General features: G+C 42.3%; 1 protein-coding gene across 3 annotated transcripts in view; it reads right to left on the bottom strand.

Annotated features, from left to right (window-relative positions):
• PRR5 (proline rich 5) overlaps positions 1–17,793 on the bottom strand; it is a 559,320-nt gene that overhangs the window by 489,810 nt on the left and 51,717 nt on the right. For 2 of the 3 annotated variants that reach the window (XM_085652446.1, XM_085652447.1), the window contains exon 2: positions 6,413–6,585. The exons of the other annotated variant lie outside the window; for it this stretch is intronic. The gene's annotated coding sequence lies outside the window, so the exon portion shown is untranslated. The remainder of the gene's footprint in view (positions 1–6,412; positions 6,586–17,793) is intronic. 3 annotated transcript variants of the gene reach the window in all.

The following is a 17,793-nucleotide window of genomic DNA, read 5'->3' on the forward strand; positions in this document are numbered from 1 at the left end:
GCATGTCGTTTGAAGAGTGTGGCCAAATCCCATATGTTCCAAGTCAGGATGTTATATTTGGGTGTCACTGTTGATGTGGTGTCCAGCATTCTGTCCATGTTGAGAGTCCGAATGATTTGTGCATGGTGGCATCATGTGTGGGTCCCCAGGGGTCTTTAGAAGTCATGTTGGCGACACCCTCCGTCGCTTCGTCTTCGTGTGGGCTGGCAATTGGGGAATCCATAGCGCCCTTAAGTGCCTGGGTGGGGCGGTGTTTGTGAGTGACTTAGTGCATGTCACACTATAGCCGTAATAAACTTTGATAACCAACTTTCTAGGAAAACCAACTCCCTGGCATGTTGTGTTTCATGCCTCATGCCATTTGAATACTATAAACACATGCAATAATTAACCTCTATGAGGAAGGCTGTCTCATCCCGTTCGATGTTTGGGGGTGTGATCTATTCTCTGCTCCGGCCTTAAGAGGTCTGTATGGCTGCTAAAACAGCAGGATCACAGTTGCCTTATGACACCTGTGGTCATGGCAGCGACGCTCCAAAGATGTTGTTTAACCCCTTCCCCGCTCATGACGGAACCGTTCCGTCATGAGCCACGGTTGCCGTGTGCTCATGACGGAACGGTTCCGTCATGACAATCCTGTTGGCGGCCGCTCCGCCTGCGCGGCGCTGTTTCCCCGCCTGTGCGGGGGGACAACGCAAATGGGCGGAGTCATGACGGAACCGTTCCGTCATGAGCACAGCTCAACTGTGGCTCATGACGGAGCGGCTCCGTCATGAGCACAGGCCCACCGCGCTGCCCCCCTGCCCCCCCCAGCGCTGCAGCGGAATGTCCGCAGCAGCGAAGGGGTTAAGGGCAGAGTGGCACTGACCATTGGTCAGGTCATCGGCTGGTCTGGGAGTATGGACCGGTCTGATATGCTGCGAATCATCCAATAAATTAGTTCCAGTGTCTGTGTCTGATCCATGACGGCAAAGAGGTTCGGACTTTGTTGTATTACCATCTGTGCTGCTTGCTTCGAGGGGGGGGTGGCTCCCAGGAAGTCTGTTTTCCTCTTCTATTTGCGTTTACATTCCCGTACTTGAATTGATTTTTCATACTCTTTGGGAAGCGGTATCACCTTCCTTTGTAGCTAGTCCACGTCTCGACAGGCGATTGGAAGAAATGTGTTTTACCTTCCACCACCCTCAGTTTGGACGGAAAGAGGAGGGTCTATTTCATGCCCAGTTGGAGCAGTTGTTTCTCTACCACCATATAGGAGTTGCGGCACTGTTGTACGCCTGCTGTATTGTTCTGGGTAGGCCATTATAGTGGCACCTTTACAGGCCCTTGGGACTTTTAATCTAGAAGAGATTCTGAAAGAGATCCCGGTCTCTGTAGTTTAGAAAAGTCTGGCAATAACTGGTATTGCATTCGACCCAGGAGGTGGTGGTCGTCCTGGAATTTGATGTGCCCTTTCAATGGAAAAGAACTTGAAAAAATGACCCTCGAATACCGTATCCGACAGCCATTTTTCAAGTAATATGAAAGGAAAGTGTCATCATGTTTAGGTCTCGTCTAGGCGATGCAGCGCATTCGCTGCTTGCTCCTGGCGAGATCTATTGTCATGCTTTTCTTCCGAAGCGAGGGTGGAAGCTCCACCCACGCTTCTTACTGACGCGCTTGCCAAATCCCTGCTTTCTATTGGGAGGGAAACCTGTTGGGTTCACTCCCTGTCTTCCTCTGCGTGCCTGCCCGGACAGGAGTTGTGCACGCGCGCGGCCGTCTCTTGCTCTCAACATTTCAGGCATTGTGTGAGGCACAACGCGCGCACGCATGTGTCTCTCTCCCTTGCTTATACTTGGTGAAGCAACGGGACCTGCGAAACTCTAGGATGCTTCTCTAAATGTTAAAAATCAATCTTTACATACGCCTTCTCTGCGCGTGCGCCTCCTGCTGCTGTCTATTTCGTGCGTGCACAGGATTGTCTGAGATGCTGGCCTGTGCTGCCCCTTCCTTATCTCCGCTTGTGCTGCCCCTGAGCATGCTGCGCGTCCCTGTTCTGCCACTGAGCGCACCCCCGCCCTCTCCTGCTCATTGGGTTGAGGCCGTAGTTGTTCCGCTTCCCACCTTTGGCTCCGCCATTGCAGCACCCGTTCCGAGTGTGCGCAAGAAAGCGAATATCCAACGGAAGGCTCAACCCGTGACTGGGAGGAGACTCCGGGAGCGAGGCAAAGAACTTCACCTGCTGGGAGAGAATTGGCGGTAAGATCCGGTAGCGAAGTTGAGGAGTGTAAACGCATCCGTATTATTACCCTCATCTCTTTGAATATCCCCCAAAACATCAGTGCCGGAACACCCAAATTGCTATGTCACCAACGCGATTCCCAAAACTTTGCTCCACTATTTCTCATTGACAGCTCTAACTATTGCAGCCTGTCCGTCATAATCAAGATTCTTAAAGCATCTACCATCACATGCTTCCTCTGCTAAGTACCTTCCACCAGTTACCTGATTTCACCAGTGTCCTGCCAGTGTTTCTCCTTCGCATCCCTCACATACTTCATCTGCTAAGTTCTTACCATCAGTTACCCGATTCCACCAGTGTCTCGCCGGTCTTTCTCCTTTGCATCATCAGCCCCATCCCTCAAAGTGCGCCTGTCCCGAGGCTAGATTTGTTAACTCAAATATACAGTAATTTGCAGACAAAATATTTTGGTGGATGTTAACTTTCTAGGATGGAGCTGAACACTTGAATATACTCAGTTGCTTCCAGTTTCCTTTACCTTGCATACGTTGTTTCGAGCGGTGCTGTTTGGAATGTGAAGCGTGCAGCAGGGTGTGGGGTTTTTGCAGAAATGTTACCAAGGTATTCAAGGTGTTTTTCTAGCTCCGAAAATTAAAGAGGGCGTTCTTTCATGTTTTCACGAGTTACTTCTGCCTCGAGGCGGTTCAGGATAAACATTTTTCTAATTTCCATCCCTCAGGACAAAGAAAATATGTCACAGTACACAACCGGTTTGTACACGCTCACGCTGCACCATAGTCCACGGTGCAAGTGTAAGTACCAAGCGCAACTCTTGCATTTCCCTATGCAGTTCAAACCCATGGCTGATGTTAGGAACACTTCCCTGTCGGCCCCACTTGGTTACCTACAGCCCTATTAATGTCCTCACACAATAATGTCAATAATCTACATCATATTTACAGGTAGCAACCATCCCCTGGCCCAGTACAGTGGTCTTTTCACGCAAGTGTAAATATGGCAATAAGTGTGCAAGTGGAATATTTTCTACTTCCAAGAAAGTGATCTAATTCCTTAGGACAACTGCCTCTGAAGTATTAACCGGTTATTTTACTGTCAATACCTTTCCTGTCCAGACTCCTTGTTCTTTGGGGACTACTTGTTTTTTATAGCACAGGCACATTTGGTGTTGCGAGTCTCTTATTTTGCTCTGGATTTCGCCCTCTATGTGCAACAAAAGTGCATGACTTATACAATTAAATGTAAAAATTTTGTGGTCCGATCCAAAAGGTTCATTTACCTAATAATTTGTTTACAATCAGACACAAAAGTAAACAATTGGGAAAATAGACAGGAATGTGTGGCAGCGAGCAATCGGCATCGCCTCGCATCTTTATTTATTTCAAAACGGCGACGCTTTGACTTACAGCGCGTCTTTCAGTGTTTAAAATGGAGTTGCTTTTACAACGTATTTACTTTTCTTTATTTCACACTGGCAAACCAATTGATTTGCTTTCCCGAAACTGCTGGGCCACCAGCTGGTTGTTCTCCAGTACCCAGATCACCTCCCACCCCACTGTTCACTTGCTCTCCTGTCCCAGCCTTTCATCTCCCCACCCTGAACCACTTCCCTTCCCGCTGTCTCCTGGGTGCCGATCGCTTGATTTACAGCCTCAATATAGCTTTAACTTTAGTTTACTTTGAAAAAAAAAAAAAAAAGGCTCCACTGCAAACAAAACATGTGTAAAAACATTACCACTACTTCATTGCTGTCTCTCCGCTCTTACTGTCACACAGTCACTTCTTTCACATCAAACACTGTACCTCCTCTTTACCAGAGGCTCCCAGTTTTAGTGGACTGCTCCTTTCACATCCGCCTTTAACTGTCTTCTAATGGCACTACCCTCCGGTACTTTATTGGCTATCTCGCCCTTCGTCATTCTGTCCCTCCTTTCACCAGAGGCTCTCGGTTTCTCAGCCAGTCCCGCTTTTCATCCCAGCCTTTTAGTCCCTCCATCTTATCCATTCAGTCTCTCTATATGGCTCTCCCAACAGTACTTCATAGCAGTCTCTTTGCTCTACTTGTCCCACTGTCCCTCGTTTAGGATCGCTCTTTTTATTGTCCATCAACTCGTTCTCCAGCATCGCAAAGTCGTATCAATACCAATAGCACTATACAAATATATTTACTCTACTGCAAATAAAAGAGCACAAGTAAAAAATAGTCATTTTCAATGCCAATAGCTCCAGCTTTAAAAAATGCGAGACCTATTGCATTGTAAATGCTTGTTTACTATGCAAGGAGCAGGGTTTTTGAAGTGTGCGGTAGGTGGTGGGGCCTGAACCGGGTGTACGCAAGTATTTGACTACACTAGTTATGCAACGGTGCTACAGGTGGGGGATGTCCCTTAACCCCTGGAAACTGACACAAGGTCAACAAAGCAAAAACGGGCCTGTGTGCGCGTCAATGATGTATATGGAGCAATTTCTCTGTATCAGGGTTCAACAGGTAAGAAATACAGTGTTATACAATAAATTAAACATGTAGAAGAACACTTTGAAGTATTGTTTGTTCTTCTTCTATTGCATGCGATTGCCCAGCCAGCACGCGTTTCGTCTGGGGAATACCCCAAGACTTCTTCAGGGCCGTAATGATGTACAAGAAAGAGTAAATCAGACACTTTGAACCCACAGGGTCATTGGTGTGCTGTCAGTGGCGACCCTCCGTGACAAAATCCATGTTTTACAAGATCCATTTGATCCACATATGATGGTGCTGGAGCTATGGTGGAAATGGTGCACAGTGCCAAAAACTCATTGTATTGTGACATTCTTGTTACACATTTAATATTGGGGCCTGTAACATACAACCGTGAGTGCGGTCGTCGTTGAAAACAATTTAAGAAGAAGGAAAAATGTAGTAGGGAAGAGAAAGAAGGGGAGGGTGAGAACGATAAAGTAAGGTGGAGGGAAAGAGAACTTCATGAGAGGAATGTGACAGGGGAGACGGAGGGGGAAGGTGGAGTGAGAGAGGCCAGGAATGACTCCGGATTAGGGGAAACCAATACATGTTGTGGACCGGTTCCCTGGGCAGGAGAATATCTGCCCTCTAAAGTGTTAACCCAGGCACACTCAAGTGCATGCCTACCTGAAAGGCTCTTGAAACGGCGTTGCCAGTCTATTGGAGAAACTGAAGGAACGTTCCTCTCATGAAGTTCTCTTTCCCTCCTCCTTACTTTGTCGCTCTCAACCTCCCCTTCTTTCTCTTCCCTACGATATCTTTCCTTCTTAAATTGTTTTCAACGACGACCTCACTCACAGTTGTATGTTACAGGCACCAATATTAAAGGTGTAACACGAATGGCACAATACAATGAGTTTTGACACTGTGCACCATTTCCACTATAGCTCCAGCACCATCATATATGGATCAAATGGATCTTGTAAAACATGGGTTTTGTCAAGGAGGTTGCTTTTTCACCTTGTCACCAGTCACCACTGACAGCACACCAATGACCCTGTGGGTTCAAATTGTCTGATTATGCTTTCTTGTACATCATTACAGCCCTAAAGAAGTCTTGGGGTATTCCTCGGACGAAACGCGTGTTGGCTGGGCAATCGCACGCAATAAAAGAAGAACAAACAATACTTCAAAGTGTTCTTCTACATGTTTAATTTATTGTAGAACACTGTATTTCTTACCTGTGGAACCCTGACACAGAGAAATTTCTCCATATACATCATCATTTTTTACTATTCTACATATTATTAATAAGTGGCTGTATAGTAAATGTTTGATCTAGGATTGCTGATGAAAACGGATAACCGTTAATATACTGTTCCAGTCCATCTTCCTTACAAATAAGTCAGTTTCAGAAGTCTTACCCTTAAGAGTTATAATCATATAAAATTTATTTCTACTGAGGTATAACAATTTTTATTATTTGGTAGAATGATGGCAATCTGTAAGGTAGCTTTGAAATACCTCAAGTTGAGTCTGTAGACTATGCCGGATTCCAAAACCTCTGTGTTGTTGGCTTGTGGAAAGGCAACCTGCCTGCAGAAACTGATGGGAGCATTAGGATGTTTGAGAAGCCTCTATTCCAGGAATGTAGAGTTTAGGGAAGAGGTACTGGGGAGCCCCGACCTTGTGGGACTCCGACGCTAGAGAGCTATTCAGGTTTAACTCACCCAAAGGAAGCTGCAGAAGACTTCACTGCTGATATGTGAATATGGCTGGAGTGAGGAAGGAGGTAGGTTTCAGCCTCTGCTCCGTGGCCCTTTACAGCGTGCAACGAGACCCAGAAGCAGGACCACTTCCAAGCTTGAGAGCTCCTTACGTCTTGCATAGGGTAATGGCCCTCCTGCAGTAAGCACAGGAGCACAAAAACGAGGCTTCAGGACTGTCTCCATCAGCGGCAGATAACCTGCTATCATTTACAAAGCAACATGCACTGAGGTAGTCAATATTATTAGAGAGGAGTCCCCCGGCAACCTTTTCGTTCCATCATCAATTCAACATTTCCTTATTTATCCATTCCAATATATATGGGACCTATACACTAAAGTTTGATTTTAATTTTTTCCTTATATTTTTGTCACGCTATCTCCGTTTTTACAACATATTAGAAATTCATTTAACATTTACTTATCAAAATCTTCATTTAAATAGTGTACATATAACACTTAACACATATCACTCCTCAAATTGTAGCGCTTGATATGGGTCAAATATACGAGAAGTGTAGCTTCTTTATTTGCTTAAAAACTTCTCGTACCATATTCATTCATCCACAACCTTATCACCCAACCTCCATTTTTTCCATTGATAGAGCGTTAATTTTACAAAACCTAATATGTAAACGAAACATAACTGACATCATGAATAGGAAAATGACATGTTACAAACATTAGATAGAAAATGTTGTGAAAAAATGAGTTGTAGAAGCACCACAAGTGTGTGCTTTAAAAGTGAAATTTAAGAATACATTTAAATTTACACAATGACATAAAAAGAGGATGAAAATTGTGCAAGAAAAACATTGCCTAGTGTCATTGAAGAGAATAATGGAGAAATTGAATAGCATAGAAAACTAGGTGGTGTCTATTAAACTAAGAGTTATAACCTTGACATTTCATAGACTAAGTTTAGAAGTGATGCAGATTATGAATATGTTGAAAAGATTTTAATAACATGTAAGTAGAAAACGGTGCAATATATGGAATTAATGACGTTTTGCAGTAATTGAGCATTCCTAGGGATAACTAGTGTGTTATGGTAATAATTAATGATCAACATTGATTTTTGCAAGTTATTATGATTTTCTCTCCTTTTAGTAATGTACTATAATACATTGAATGAAGTCAATGAGAAGTCAAGTTACAGGCTTTTATGTAAAGCCATGTCTAGTATTGTTGACCTTTACTCTACAAATTAACAATGGATTTAGTGATCTACAATAATGTGTTTTACATTGCGAATTGTGCATTTTTTTACTTTCTGGACAACCCATTCACATTGGAATGGCATGACCATGAACTAAGACATTCACTAGTCTCTACCTTGTTACTATGTTTCTTTTGACTGCCGGTGTAGGCTAATGAATTGATCAGTTCTCATGGTACGCTTGGGAAATGATGCCGATGTTTCTATTCTTTAGATGACTTAATGCAGATCCTGAGCTAATGATGGTCTTTCGATGGTGCTGTGACACCACATGACACGGACATTTCATAATGAACTTATAAAAGAAGGAACCCCAGAAGAGGTGCATGACACTCAATTTATTTTTTCGTATAGGTCGCAACACACTCTAATTATTTTGCTGAGCACTTACATTTATTCTTATGGGCTGCATATTTATTTTCTATGCTGACCGATGTTTGAAGATTTGGATTATATTGGATTCTGGATTAATTTTTGATGCTACTGCCGTTAGCAGATGGACTGATAACTTACTTGCCGAACCCAAACTAAAACCTTTCTTTTACTTAAGCCTTATGGACATATCCTAAAGACTTTAAATCTTCTTTCCCCCGGATCAGAGTGGGTTATTTCTGCCAGAGGTACAAAGTCCTTCTGTCCATGGGATCATAGGATGGTTTTTTAACTAAGTGACTTAGAACTAATTTTGCACAAATGCGGACAGCTTTTATTAAGACTGGTATATTTCTAACTGAAAGGCTGAATAGATTGCTTACTTTAATGAACTTTGAATCTCTAATACAAAAATTTGCAAAATACAATTGATGGAGACTCTCATTGTGTTGTGTGTTACTTAATTGAACCGTGCATAAGTGGGATTTGGTCCCAATAGAGAAGTGGTTAGAAATGTTTGGGATTTTCTAGAATTACGTCTTCTATTGTCAAATAAAGACCCATCAAGAAAGCGTACTCCTCTGGTTATGGCTCGAATCTTAGAAGGATAGATCTAAAGAAGAGTTTACTCCGATTGTAGGAGGGCCCAGTGCAGTTAAGGTAAACTGAGAAAGTTTACACATGCTTCCGTTAAGTGAAGTACATAGTGGTTTGAGTAGAAAGAGATATTAAAATCTCCATCACCATCATTCACACACACATCTCAAATTAACACTTCTTAAAAAAACACTGATCAATAACAAAATTCACAATGGGTCTTTTATAGTCACATCAAATTTCACATTTTCTGTACACTTCTTATTAGTTTTTGGTGTTTCCACTCAAAGGGGAATCCCAATGCTCCACGCTGTCTTTTTGAATGTTCTTTATATAGCAATTTGTCCAATCTCTTAATATGTTTTCTTCTCAATTGTGTTTTTGAGGCAGCCAATAGGCATACTTTAAAATTTACCAGGGATATCAAAATTAAGAGCCACTTATTTCCCTGCAAAGTTCTCTCTTCAAACCTCGCTTTCAAGATGTGCTCAATGATTTAACAGGGATATTTCTACAGAAAACGTTGCAGAAAAAGACAAGCACAGCAGGACATTTGTCTTCTGGCAGTAGCTCATAGTTCATCCAAGTTTCCAATCTCCACTAGGGCACTAACCCACAGGACTCTCCTCGGTCCCCAGTGTAGCCTGCATTATATACACTTCCTCCCACACAAAAGTAGATCACTCCTGAACCGCCCCCGACCCTGCCTGCTTTCTTACAGGTTGCCTATGGACCACCTACTGGGTCATGTGATCATGTGTCCTGAATGCCCGAGCATGAACTCATGGCTTTCTTTGTAAGTGGAATTTATAAAGTGCCTGTAAATATCTTCAGCTTACTAATGTTGTGCAAAAGAATACTCGTTTTTACGGCTGTTTAGAATAAAAGTGCTTCCAATGTGTGTTCATTTAGATTTATGATAACACTACACAGTAGGAAAGATGTGCTAGTGGACACAGGCAGGCCTTTTAAAAAACGACAAACTTCTTGGTGAAATCTGTTGATTTAGTTCCGGTTAATCATCCTAAAAAGAAAACATTTTACAGTTTTATCTTTGAGACTCCTTGAATACTGCTTTAGTAGTATCCAAGCTGATCACATACCCAGGTAACACGGATTAGACCCTCAACAACAAGCACTTAAATAAATTAGGAAGGAATTCGCTCTATAGGATTGTTTTGTAGGTAGAAACGCAGGGAAAAATTTTGAAAAATATTTAAACTCACTCAGATTTAATACAAACAACTTAAGCACTAGTGGTCTCCTAGGAGAATCCTCTGCTATAGATCAGTCCCTCTTGGAGCAAACCTGACCCCCAACCGCCCTCTGTAAATCTTCAGAGTTTTCAGACTGTCAGATGGTTTCCCTATGTTTCTTAGTTTCAGTCTTCTTGTTCTTCTCTTCTGTGTTTTTCGGTTTTATGTTTGAACTCCAGTGTCAGCCGCCCTGATTAGTAGTATTTGAGCCATAAATCACACGGAACTTGGACAGGGTGTTTATTTTTTGCCTGATGTTAATGTGATCTTCCCTTTTAATTTCTTTGATTAGAAGCTCCCATTAGTGTCTTATATACTTAAACCACTTGAGGTAGGCATGTTACATTCAATTTTGACCTTTCAATTTTAACCTTTCAATAAAGGATAGTAAGTAGTGTTTACCGAGTATGCCCTCCATTTTGTTTTACGTTATTATCGTTTCATTAAGAGATATTATCTGTAGATTAAAGTAACTCTGACTAGTATTGAACTTTTCGAACTCCTGATATTAGTATGTAGTGCCATGACTGTCTCAACTTTATTCAAGTTGGATGAATTCATTCTGAGGAAATATACATAACCAGCACTAGGTAGTTCTATTTAGCAGAATTCCTCCCCACCCCTCCTTCCCACTGCCCCTTCTGTATGTTTCTAATTATCCCTAGAAGGCCAAAAGCCACATTTACAATAGAGTAGACCAGTTTTTGGGGAGAGTTCTGCATTGATCCTTGGACTTTGTGCTCCCATCTGGGGAGTGGAGGAAACTTGAGGGAAACATATTTCTTTTATTTCCAAGGCCATCGCAAGCACCTCTGTTGGTTTGGTTGCTAAGCAGGCAGTCTCCATGGTCTCTCAGAAGACCTGCAGCCATTATACTATCAGACTGGTGGCAAAGAAATGTGAAAAAAAGAGAAATGAACAAAACCGGTCTTTTCCATCTAGGCACCCAGGATTAGGGTAGCCCTTAAGACACCCCCCGTAGGTTCATCTACTGAAGACTTGAGGTTCTGCATCATGGAGAAAGACTTCAAGCTGTTGCTTCTGGCTTGTGAGGGACATCTGGTAACAACCTGAGGTACTGCAGCAATGTGAAAGGACAGACCAACTGTCTTAGCTAATGCCGGTTTTGATTCACCAAACTGAAATGATGACCCATCACTTTTCTGTTCTTTCCTACTCTCTACCATGAGATTGGAATTCCTATTATCCAGAATATTACTATAGCAATAATTTTCTTTGGCACCTAGTGAGGCCTTCAGCACACTGGTAGTTAAGGGATCAAAGACACTGCTACTTAGGCTAGCAACCATCTGCATAAAGCAGCAGCCATGCTTTTATTACTCACCTTTATTATTATCGCTTTTTTTGGGGGCCACTGTGATTGAAAACAGTTAACCAAATGTTAATGAGCCTGGAACCTTATTAGCATCAATGCATAATTTACAGCGAAGTGGTAAACATCAGCCCAGAATGATGCCCGTTTGATTGAAATACAAAATACAACATACTATACCAAGATTCAAACCTATGCAACGCACAGAAGTGCTTCTCTGATTGAGTGGCACCTGCAAGCCCAACTCATGTAAAATTCCATTTGTATTTAACACCAAGACCCTTGTACTCAGGGCCGGACTGGGAACTCAAAGCAGCACTGTCAATTTTCTCGGACCAGCCCCTGGGGAAGCAATGCCTGGCCCGATAGGCTGAAAACGCATACTTCCTGCTTTTGTTACTGGGGCGGATACTGCAGCACTGCTGAAACCCCCCCCTCAGAAACAAAACTGGCCCCTACCGCTGGAAAACCAGCTCCCACCCTTCCAGCCTCTCAGGGCAACGCATGATGACCGGTACAGCCTGTCCAGCCCTGCTTGCACGGATATACCAGATGCATGTTGAGTGTGTAAAGTGTGCATTGTAGCAGGATTCTGTGCGGAAATGGGTGTAAGGCTGTTAAAACTGGAATGATCCATTTTGGATTGCCCTTGTTTTATATGGCACGGCCTCAACAGACAGGGGAGGTATATTGCCTACAATCCTAAACTGAAGGTTGTAATCCAGGACACTGAAGTGGGGAAGGATGAAGACTGGGCTGCTTGAAATATTCTATGATGACTTTTTAGCAGGGGATTTCTGATAAGTTATTCCTCAACACTTCAATTCTAGCTAATGGTAAGGAAATGGGGGTGAGACACCATAGTCCGTTGCTACAGGGGAGGCAAGCTTCTAGGCAGGCCCTGCCCCTTTTTTGTCTTTCCCCTAGTGGTACTTCTGCATAAAATGATTACAGCCAGGTTCAGATTTTACACGTCACTGTGCTCATGTTGTTGGTATTCCTGTCCGGAGCGAGTATTATCAATGCCTGCTGTGAGAGCCATCATCTGTTACAGAGACTGTCTGCTCTACAGAAAGAACATAAAATATGAAAAAGAACCACCCCAAAGCAGTTCCTGCACATAAGCAGAGGGATCAACATCCCCTGTCTGGGATGTGTGTATAAATGTTAAACCCAAACTACCCCGCTTGATTCCAGTTCCAAGTCGTTCAAGATCAAGGAAGAGAGTGCTCTGCAAAGTACTTGAAGAACTGCTGAGTTTTAGGGTTGGTGTACATCCGAGAGCAAACTTTGCAAGGGTCTCCCTATCTTGCTGTCCAGGAAGCCTGTTGGACCTCCTAAGGATGATAAGAGTGTCTGGCTCTGCAGGAGCTTACTGTGGGGGCAGAAGAACCCCAGCTGTCAAGCCTGGAAAAGGTGCAGCCCAGAAGAGTACATTGTTTGTAGGAGAGCAATGGAAGCCAATCTAAGCCTGCTGAAAGGTCTCTTGGCCTCCTGATTGCTTCTATGGCTAAGCAACACGAGTTGAACCCGCTTTCCCCGCACTCCCCCCCCCCCCCCACCCCACCACATGCACATGCTCCAGAAAGCGCCACTAAAGCGCTGACTAGCTTCTGAGCACCAAGACCAGGGCCCACACTATGGGCCACAGGATGAAAAACAACCTTTGGGATTGCCAGAACCTGTCCAATTGGAGCAGACTTCCCCATAGCTGCTACCCAAGCACCGGATCCGATGTGAAGATAGGGAGGCCTCTAGAGCCACCTGGCCAAATTGTTGCAACAGCGAGCGAATCTGCTCATCTATGTGGCTGTGGCCCCCACACTTACACTTAAGCCTAAATAAGCGCACGACATCTTGGGTAAAACCATCTCCTGAAATGGACATGGACTGTGACCTTTACCACATATTATGTGTGATACATGTGTTAACAATAGTGTTTAAAGAGAATGGTCTAGTAAATTAAACACGGATCACAGAAACCAGGGAAGCTGCTCATCTCCACCCATAGTGGGCCTGCACCGGTGCTGTAATCTAGTCTCCTAATTTCCGTACAGAAAATCCTTGTAGCACTTTAAGATTAAATTCTCTTTCTTTTAACTGGGTGTAAAACCATATAGAACTAAATCCACATAAAGTTTCAGTTTTCACGTTTGCACCTGAATCCCTGTCTTAATTGAACAAAATTATGGGAATCTTTGTCGCTTTGGTTAAAACCTGAATTGTATTGACACTCCATTATATGCACGCACGGGCACCTTTTCTGGTTACTTTCCCCTGGTAGCACATTTGTTTTAAGAGGCAAATGGATGCTTTTAATATGTAATGTAAGCTATGCCACTGTGTGGCAATTAATATTCCTGGCATGTAGGTTTTCATTTTAGTGCAATTAAAGTACTTCTATTAGCTGCTAAATGAAGAGTACTCTTGCCATTCTAAGAGTAAAGTGTGGAAATTAACACTCCTGTTTTTTTCTCTGGTCAAGAGAGTCCCTGCAATGGTGTCTGGTTCTACCATTTTGTCGAAATTCCCAAACAGGTCATACTGCTCATACTTTCAATCGGAGTTGAATTTGTGTGAGGAACAAGGAGCGCTAGCAGAGATCTTTGAGTGGCTCAGCTTTCTTACATGTGAAGTTAATCGGTCTAAACTTCACTTTTACTTAACAGTATTTGTGTGTACTTCATAGTGAACGTATTTTAACGATAATTTCTTTGCAGGCAGTCTGTACAATAAGTGCTTCTACTTTGCCAGACCAACTGAGTGATATCTGGTAGCATTAGGACTCAGATCTGTATAGGACAGGTGTAAGTTAGAGCAACTGGAAATAGTTTTTTAAACTTATTTTGGGGTCTGTTCTTTGCTTCCCACTTTCATTCCTTAAAAACTATTTCCCCGCTCAGTTGAAACTCCCATCCGATTTAATGCGTCATTTTTAGCTCGAGCATTCGAGACCTCTGGTAGAGATTTTAGCATATATTTATATGTGTTTGTACTTTGTGAGCTCTGGAGATCAACCCATGGACTGGTCTGCTTCCACTTAGGGACTTTTTTTTTGTTCAACTGCCTCTATTTAACTGTCTTGATAGAAAACGACCAGCAGAGGTCAGTAAAATACCAGAATCGCTTTAGCATTCTCTAGATTGCAGTCCATAAAAATGGTCTTCCACGAGCACCCGTAACCAATAATATTTTTTTCAAATCTTGTATTTTCAGTGATAGGACTACCGACGGCCCTGATTCTATATTAAAAACAGAGCTTTTGACTATACCATTTCCCGCTGAAAGGCAATATTTCTCTCCATGTGTTCCCATACCTGGCATGTCACGCAGTTTGGTGCTTACATTCCCTCCATGTTAAAGACCAGTAGATCTAATGTGCTGCATAGCTAAATACATATAAGGTCCCAAAGGCGAGACCGATTGCATTGCAAATGCCCATTTATACGACTGCCCACTTTTTCAACTCCAATTCTTGATTTAAGATTGCTGTCTCAGCTTCTGCCTTACACAAAGACCTTAATCGGCACTGTGGTTGCCGGTCTCGTGTTTGAAGTTTGTCTGCTGTAGTCATGCTATTATGATCATAACGAGATAGTTCTCCATTAAGAGCCAACATGTTGTTTTCAATTCCAACCACTGGAATCATTCGTTTGTTTTATTAAGATCCTAAAGCTAGCATTTGTAAGTTGCGTTTCAAAGAGGAAATGGTATGCTGGCTCTTACGTTGAAAGAAAGTACATCTTGAACCGCTTACCCCAAATGCCTTCCCTGCAAACTGACTAACATCAGCAGTAAGTTAAAGCTTTCCAGACTAGACTTTGGCGTTCACGTTTTTAATATGTTCAATATGATTTTAAGTCCTATCGAAGGAAGCTTAGGAATACATCTTTACAAAATGGCAAACAGAGACACTGAATATTCACTAGAACGACAATGCAAGTGAATATTTTACATCCAAGATATTTCCTTTCAGTTTCGGATTCACAAACAAAGCGAGATTTTCCCATTTGCTTAACTTCTGCACGTTAAAGTGGAGTGTAACACACAAAACAAGTTTATTAAAGTTGAATGGGATCAAGGATCCACTATGTTTAGGAAGTGTAACTCCATTCACAAAAAACGCGGCAGAAAAATCCCAAAAATGCAATAAACTACGATTACGAACTACAACGTGAAAAAATGAGCCTAAATATATAACATGCAACAACTAAAATAAAGTATTAGCACGTATAAAGAAAGTTATTTAATGCAAAATGAAGTACACGAGTACACTCAAGAGTATTCCCCATGTGAATCTAGGAAGGATTCATTCTAGTGTACACCCCTCCAGCTGAACGGCTGCATCCACGTCTGTGATGTATGAACGTACAATAATAGTGCGTCACCAAAACCTAATGCAAATCAGGGCGCTGAAATACAGTTTGCCAACAAGCTGCCAGCACCACTCAGCCTGTTCTTCCTCCAGCAAATAAGAACCTCTAGACATGGTCTTCTCAACTCTGCAGGTTTCATCCTCTCTTACAATTAGTGTTCAATATTGTCTTTCCCTCGGCAAAGCAGTTAGGAAGTCAAACAAAGCAACATTTGTAGGTAAATTTGGTTCAACTGTTCAAAAATAAATGAATTCAAGAGTCACTCTCAAACCAGGATAAACCTCTGAACATGTGCTCGATCCCACCAAATGAGCTAAGTACCAACATCGAGATGAGATCCGGCACATAAAAACACATGTAATAATTGTTACCATGTATTTGCCAAATCATGTCATTTACATGTAAAAATGATAAGTGGCATCTCGCTTGTGGCAGTTATATAACACTGCTCCAGAGAGAACAGCCCATTCTCAAAAAACTGGTATATACCATGAATATGGCAATATTTCAACATGGAGTCAAAATACTACACACTTACCTCTAACCCTCGGACCACGTTACCTCCCCATTCACCTTCAAGAGACTCAACTCCTCTCAGGTTACTGTCCAGAGATCTCCTTCAGACCTTTTTTTTTTTTTAAGACTGCAGGGATTTTCTGCTCTTTTTTAACCCACCTTTGCACACTATTTTTATTAAACATATTTAATATGTCACATTATAACTAACAAGTCACTGACCGGCATTCGTAACCCTTTATGGATTAATGGGCTGCTCCCTATGACAGGCAATTGCAGATTAGAGTCCCATTGGTGCACCGCAAAGCTGTCCTCTCTTTACATGTCACAAAATATGACAGAAAGTGTCTGCAGAGATGTGACATAACCTTGCACCTAGCACACATTTCTTACGTAATTCAATGATTCATGTGAAAGGTTACACTCAACATTATTATTAAAGAGTGCATTTATGAATGTATTCATAAATATATGCTTAACCATGCGGTTTGAGATGTTTTAATGAACTTGACCAATGTAGGAGCCACCCTAGTTTATTGAATGATGTACTTGCACCAATGAAGAAACCCAACTTTCCTAAACCGGTGCTACATTGTCTGCATAAGTATCCTTACATGTGCAGAAGACCATTTCCAGTGAAACAAAAATGTATATGCAATGTATGCACTAAGGTTCCATGTAGACACATTCAAACGTAGTTCTCACTCATACTTACCTCTGACTAATTTGATTATTCACAGTACGATTTATGCAATATGAACTAAATGTATTAAAGAATCTATATTCTTTATGTTAAATTGAGCACACACATTAAATGTGTGCCATAATATTTAATGGTTAACTTGACATTATAGTTTAGGCCTGTGTTTGACCATACTGCAGATCATACATTCCGGTGTTCTAGCTTTCTGCTAACACGGCTCTCTTGCAGCTATTCACACGCATTGCTAGTTTAGAATCGATACCTCAGAAACAGACCTTGACGAAAGTACATGAGAAACCATGATGCTAATGAAAGGACTATTATTTCCTAACCTGGGCGTGAGAAAGATGTGGTTCCCATGAGTAGTGTGGGATCGTTCATGGATGTTGCAGTCTGCAACATGAAGAATGAAACACAATGGAAATTTGATGATGATGTGACCAAAGGGGCGTCACCTATTAACGTTTTGGATTATTATGTACTAATTTATCCTGGCTGACTTCAGAACTGCACAACTGTCCCCGTGTTCCCTTTGGACTTCTTTGCTGAACCCCTTTCTGCAGAACTTCCTTGCTAATCCCTGTCATAATTTCCAACTGCCCCTTAGAGGGACTTTGAGAGGCCTTAACCTTTATGTCCCTTTTGAATCCTTCCATAAGAGTGGCTTTGGCAAACACCGACTCCTGACCTACCGAAGACTCTTGACCGAGCTTCTGAGATGCTCATGCTTGTTGTACTTAAGCTTCTGTATTTTCCCCCTATTCCTTACATGGAACTCTTTGATTTCTGAGACTCTTTATACAATCAAACCATTCTTGTGCCTTGGATTGTGCTTGAAAGATTCAGATTACTAATACATAGGATGGAGAACTTAAGACTGTATTCGGAGCAGCAAATGCTTATGTGGTTAGCTTGTACAGCTGCTACTGAAATGCTTGTATGTCTAATATTGGTCCACCTCAATTCCTACAGG

Source organism: Triturus cristatus, chromosome 4_1 (assembly GCF_964204655.1).
Source record: "Triturus cristatus chromosome 4_1, aTriCri1.1, whole genome shotgun sequence".
Taxonomy (NCBI): Eukaryota; Metazoa; Chordata; class Amphibia; order Caudata; family Salamandridae; genus Triturus; species Triturus cristatus.